Source organism: Anolis sagrei, chromosome 2 (assembly GCF_037176765.1).
Source record: "Anolis sagrei isolate rAnoSag1 chromosome 2, rAnoSag1.mat, whole genome shotgun sequence".
Taxonomy (NCBI): Eukaryota; Metazoa; Chordata; class Lepidosauria; order Squamata; family Dactyloidae; genus Anolis; species Anolis sagrei.
The window spans coordinates 172171363-172177967 of NC_090022.1; positions in this window are offsets into that span (position 1 = coordinate 172171363).

Below are 6605 nucleotides of genomic sequence, written 5' to 3' on the forward strand. Positions count from 1 at the left end.
CTAAGTGCAGAAACCACACAGGAAATTCAGCTTTAAAAAGACAGTTTCCATTCCCTGCTATTGCTTGCTGCACTTGGAAACGTGAGAGCACTTAATGATTTCCCTTATGGTTGGGACACCATTTCCTCCCCGCCCAAATATTTCTCTTCAATCTTTTAAAAACATCTAAAATGTTTTTAGTGTGGAACAAATCTCACCACGCTAAAACAGTAGATGTGGCTCTTAATGAGACATGCCACATTATCACAGGGTGTCTGCGCCCTACACAACTGGAGAAATTACACTGCTTAGCCGGTATCGCACCACCTGACATCCACCGGGAAGTAGCAGCCAATAGTGAAAGGACCAAGCCAGTGACATCTCTGGCCCATCCTCTGTTTGGGTATCAGCCAACATGCCAGCGACCTAAATCGAAGAATATTTTACTCGCTGGAACACCTCAGCAAGCGAGAGTTCAAAAGTGGCAGGCTCAAACCCAGAACCTCAATCAATGGCTGATACCAAATGAGAGACTCCCCCCTGGGCACACAGAAAACTGGATGACTTGGAAGGCGCTGAACAGACTGCGCTCTGGCACCACGAGATGCAGAGCCAACCTTAAGAAATGGGGCCATAAAGTGGAATCCACGACATGCGAGTGTGGAGAAGAGCAAACCACTGACCACCTGCTGTAATGCAACCTGAGCCCTGCCACATGCACAATGGAAGACCTTCTTGCGGCAACACCAGAGGCACTTCAAGTGGCCAGCTACTGGTCAAAGGACATTTAATCAACTACCAAGCTTGCAAATTTTGTATTATGTCTGCTTGTTTGCTTTGTTCTGTTAGAAATGTAATATAATTGACTTGCTGCCCTGACACGAAATAAATAAAGTGCAAAACAAACACTTAAAACAATACAACAATTAAAATGAAGAACAATTTTAACAAAAATTTTTTTGTCGTGTCAGGAGTGATTCCTGGCGTGAGAGAATTGTCCGTCTGCAAGGACGTTGCCCAGGGGAAGCCCGGATGATTTGATGTTTTTATCATCCTTGTGGGAGGCTTCTCTCATGTCCCCCGCATGAGGAGCTGGAGCTGATAGAGGGAGCTCATCCGCCTCTCCCTGGATTTGAGCCTGTGACCTGTCGGTCTTCAGTCCTGCCTGCACAGGGGTTTAACCCACTGCACCACCGGGGGCTCCATTTTAACAAATATAAACTTATTAATATTCAATGGGAAGTGTGGGCCTGCTTTTGGTTGATCAGATAGGATTGTTGTTGTTGTGCTTTCAAGTTGTTTCAGACTTCGGTTGACCCTGAGCGAGGGCCGGTTAAATGACCTTGGAGGGCCGTATCTGGCCCCCGGGCCTTAGTTTGAGGATCCCTGGTGTAGAGTTTGGTCCAGATCCATCATTGCTTGAGTCCACAGTGCTCTCTGGATGTAGGTGAACTACAACTCCCAAACTCAAGGTCAATGCCCACCAAACCCTTCCAGTGTGTTCTGTTGGTCATGGGAGTCCTGTATGCCATGTTTGGTTCAATTCCATTATTGGTGGGGTTCAGAATGCTCTTTGATTGTAGGTGAACTATAAATCCCAGCAAGAACAACTCCCAAATGTCAAGATTCTATTTTCCCCAAACTCCACCAGTGTTCACATTTGGGCATATTGAGTATTCATGTAGAGCTTGGTCCAGATCCATCATTGTTTGAGTCCACAGTGATCTCTGGATGTAGGTGAACTACAACTCCAAAACCAAAGGACACTGCCCACCAAACCCTTCCAGTATTTTCTGGTAGTCATGGGAGGACTGTGTGCCAAGTTTGGTTCCATTCCATTGTTGGTGGGGTTCAGAATGCTCTTTGATTGTGGGTGAACTCTAAATCCCAGCGACTACAACTCCCAAATGACAAAATCAATTTTTTTGTTAAGGACATACAATGGGTTGTTAGGTGTTTCGTGTCCAAATTTGTATGTCAATTCGTCCAGTGGTTTTTGAGTTCTGTTAATCCTACAAACGAACATTACGTTTTTATTTATATAGATGATGATTCTGTTAGGGGACTCTTTATTCCCAAAGTGAAACAAATACGATAGTGTTGGGAAGGATGTTAAATTTATGAGCGATACACATGGATGAGGGCCCCCCGGTGGCACAGTGAGCTGCTGAGCTTGTTGACCAAAGGGTCAAAGGTTCGATTCCAGGGAGCGGTGTGACCTTCCGCTGTCAGCCCAAATTGGGAGGGATAGCCAATAGTCCAGAAGACAGGAGCAGAATTCAAAACGATCTTGACAGATTAGAGAGATGGGCCAAAACCAACAAAATGAAGTTCAACAGTGACAAATGCAAGATACTCCACTTTGGCAGAAAAAATGAAATGCAAAGATACAGAATGGGGGACAATGCCTGGCTCGAGAGCAGTACGTGTGAAAAAGATCTTGGAGTCCTCGTGGACAACAAGTTAAACATGAGCCAACAATGTGATGTGGCAGCAAAAAAAGCCAATGGGATTTTGGCCTGCATCAATAGGAGTATAGTGTCTAGATCTAAGGAAGTAATGCTACCCCTCTATTCTGCTTTAGTTAGACCACATCTGGAATATTGTGTCCAATTCTGGGCACCACAATTCAAGAGAGATATTGACAAGCTGGAATGTGTCCAGAGGAGGGCGACTAAAATGATCAAGGGTCTGGAGAACAAGCCCTATGAGGAGCAGCTTAGGGAACTGGGCATGTTTAGCCTGAAGAAGAGAAGGCTGAGAGGAGATATGATAGCCATGTATAAATATGTGAGAGGAAGCCACAGGGAGGAGGGAGCAAGCTTGTTTTCTGCTTCCTTGGAGACTAGGACGCGGAACAATGGCTTCAAACTACAAGAGAGGAGATTCCATCTGAACATTAGGAAGAACTTCCTGACTGTGAGAGCCGTTCAGCAGTGGAACTCTCTGCCCCGGAGTGTGGTGGAGGCTCCTTCTTTGGAAGCTTTTAAGCAGAGGCTGGATGGCCATCTGTCAGGGGTGATTTGAATGCAATATTCCTGCTTCTTGGCAGGGGGTTGGACTGGATGGCCCATGAGGTCTCTTCCAACTCTTTGATTCTATGATTCTATGATTCTGCCAACCTAGCAGTTCGAAAACATGCAAATGTGAGTAGATCTGGCGGGAAGGTAAGGGGGCTCCATGCAGTCATGCCGGCCACATTACCTTGGAGGTGTCTATGGACAACGCTGGCTCTTCGGCTTAGAAATGGAGATGAGCACCACACCCCAGAGTCAGACATGAAACAGTTACTATGTAAATTCCTATTGAAATCAGTGGTTCTTGAACATTCCTGTTGCTGGCTGGATTATGGCAAACCAATAGTTAGTGAAATATGTACAACTAAGAATTTAGGGGACATTTTAGAACTAACTGACATAATGGCCTCCTTTCTCCGTTTTTAAAAAAATTAAACACAAACTAGGTATCAAAGGAAATGTGCATTGCCTGTGACTACCACACATTTCTGAGATGTGTGTTTCAGCATCAGTTTTGGAAAATAAGTCCATATTCAGCTTCCAAAGATCAATCACAAAATAAAGCAAACTGGCAAGATACAAAAGTAAGCCTCAGTATGTTATAACAAACAGAAGTCTCCAATCATATCCACTTCTAAATGCGTTTAAGTATTGCCTAGTCTGATTTTAAGTGTTGTTCATTTGTTCAGTCGCTTCCGACTCTTTGTGACCTCACAGACCAGCCCAAGCCAGAGCTCCCTGTCGGCCGTGGCCACCCCCAGCCACATCATGTTGTTTATTCGTTCAGTCGCTTCCGACTCTTCATGACCTCATGGACCAGTTCATGCCAGAGCTCCCTGTCGGCCGTGGCCACCCCCAGCCACATCAAGTTGTTCATTCATTCAGCCGCTTCCGACTCTTTGTGACCTCACAGACCAGCCCATGCCAGAGTTCCCTGTCGGCCGTGGCCATCCCCAGCCACATCATGCTGTTCATTCATTCAGTCTCCGGTTGCTTCTGGGTTGAGAGAATCGGCCGTCTACGAAGACGTTGCCCAGGGGACGCCCGGATGTCTTGCAATCCTGCGAGGAGGCTTCTCTCATGTCCCCCAAATGAAGAGTTCTGCTTCTCCTCCCCCGAGAACTTTGACAGGCACCAAAGGGCGGTAGTAATTGGTGACTTCAACAGCCATAGCCATGTATGGGGCTATGCCCAAGAGGACAGAAATGGAGAGGCTGTCCTGTCCTGGTCTGAACTGCACAAACTATCACTCATCCATGATAGCAAGCTCCCACCATCCTACAACAGCGGGAGATGGCACCGAGGTTATAACCCAGACCTCTTATTCGTGAGCGACAGCATCGTACAGCAATGCACCAAATCAGTGGGACCACCAATCCCAAACACACAGCACCGACCAATAATATGCCAACTGTTCCCAACAATAAGGCCTCAGGAAGTTCGATTTAAACGAAGATACAACTTCAGAAAGGCAGATTGGACTAAATTCTCAGACATGTTAGACGACATGATCACATCGGTCGCGCCAGTCCCTGAGGAATACGAACATTTTATTGAAATAGTGAAAACCTGCTCACGGGCCTCCATACCGAGAGGCTGCAGAACCCACTACCTCCAGGGCATTACTCCTGAAACAGCTGCCTTGTTGGAAAACTATTACAGGCTCCACAACGAAGACCCATTCAGTGAGCAGACCCTTCAGGCAGCGCAGAGCATTGTGTCCTCCATCTCTGAAGCCAAGAAAGAACAGTGGATCAAGTTGATCACAGAGGTCGACATGGGCAGGAGCAGCCAGAAGGCGTGGAGGCTGCTGAGACGGCTGAGCAACGATCCCTCACAAACTAATACCCATGCCAACATAAAGGCAGATCAGATAGCACACCAACTCCTGAAGAATGGGAAACCCAACCTTGCCACCAAAGTAGGAAAGAAACCAATAGCCAGACAACCAGAGATTGAGAACAACAACCTCCATGAACCCTTTACATCTACTGAATTGGACATGGCTCTCAACAAATGTAAGAATGGCAAAGCAGCTGGCTTGGATGATCTACGGATGGAACAAATCAAGAACTTTGGTCCAAAAGCAAGGCGCTGGCTGCTGGAGCTGATGAACAACTGCACTGCATCCTGTCAGATCCCCAAAATCTGGAGGAAAGCAAGAGTCATCGCCATCTTGAAGCCAGGCAAAGACCGTAATGACCCAAAAAGCTACAGACCAATCTCCCTGTTGTGCCACCTCTACAAAGTTCTGGAGAGACTTATTTTGCATAGAATTATGGAAAATATAGACCCCTGTCTGATCCCACAGCAAGCTGGCTTCAGAAAAGGCAAAAGCTGCACATCGCAAGTGCTGAACCTGACCCAGCACATAGAAGATGGCTTTGAAAGGCAGCAGATCACAGGAGCTGTCTTCATAGACTTGTCAGCAGCCTATGATACTGTGAACCACCGCCTCCTCCTGAGAAAAATGTATAATATCACAAAGGACTACCACCTCACCCGCCTGATAGGAAACCTGCTACAAAACAGGAGCTTTTTTGTTGAGTTCCAGGGCCAGAGAAGCAGATGGCGGAAACAGAAGAACGGCCTGCCTCAGGGGAGCGTGCTTGCTCCATCCATGTTCAACATCTACACAAATGACCAGCCACTGCCAGAAGGGACAGAGAGTTTCATCTATGCTGACGATCGTGCCATTACTGCTCAAGCAGGGAGCTTTGAGATGGTAGAACAGAAGCTCTCCGAAGCTCTAGGTGCTCTTACTGCCTATTACAGGGAAAACCATCTGATCCCTAATCCATCTAAAACACAGACATGCGCCTTTCACCTTAAGAACAGACAAGCATCCCGAGCTCTGAGGATTACCTGGGAAGGAATCCCACTGGAGCATTGCAGCACACCCAAATACCTGGGAGTCACTTTGGACCGTGCTCTGACCTACAAGAAGCACTGCCTGAACATCAAACAAAAAGTGGGCGCTAGAAACAACATCATACGAAAGCTGACTGGCACAACCTGGGGATCACAACCAGACACAGTGAAGACATCTGCCCTTGCGCTATGCTACTCTGCTGCTGAGTATGCATGCCCAGTGTGGAACACATCTCATCACACTAAAACAGTGGATGTGGCTCTTAATGAGACATGCCGCATTATCACGGGGTGTCTGCGACCCACACCACTGGAGAAATTACACTGCTTAGCCGGTATTGCACCACCTGACATCCGCCGGGAAGTAGCAGCCAATAGTGAAAGGACCAAGGCAGAGACATCTCCAGCTCATCCCCTGTTTGGGTATCAGCCAGCACGTCAACGACTTAAATCAAGACATAGCTTTCTTAGAACTACAGAGACACTCGCTGGAACACCCCAGCAAGCGAGAGTCCAAAAGTGGCAGGCCCAAACCCAGCACCTCAATTCATGGGTGATACCAGATGAGAGACTCCCCCCTGGGCACTCAGAAGACTGGGCGACTTGGAAGGCGCTGAACAGATTGCGCTCTGGCACCACGAGATGCAGAGCCAATCTTAAGAAATGGGGCTACAGGGTGGAATCCTCGGCATGCGAGTGCGGAGAAGAACAAACCACTGACCACCTGCTGCAATGCAC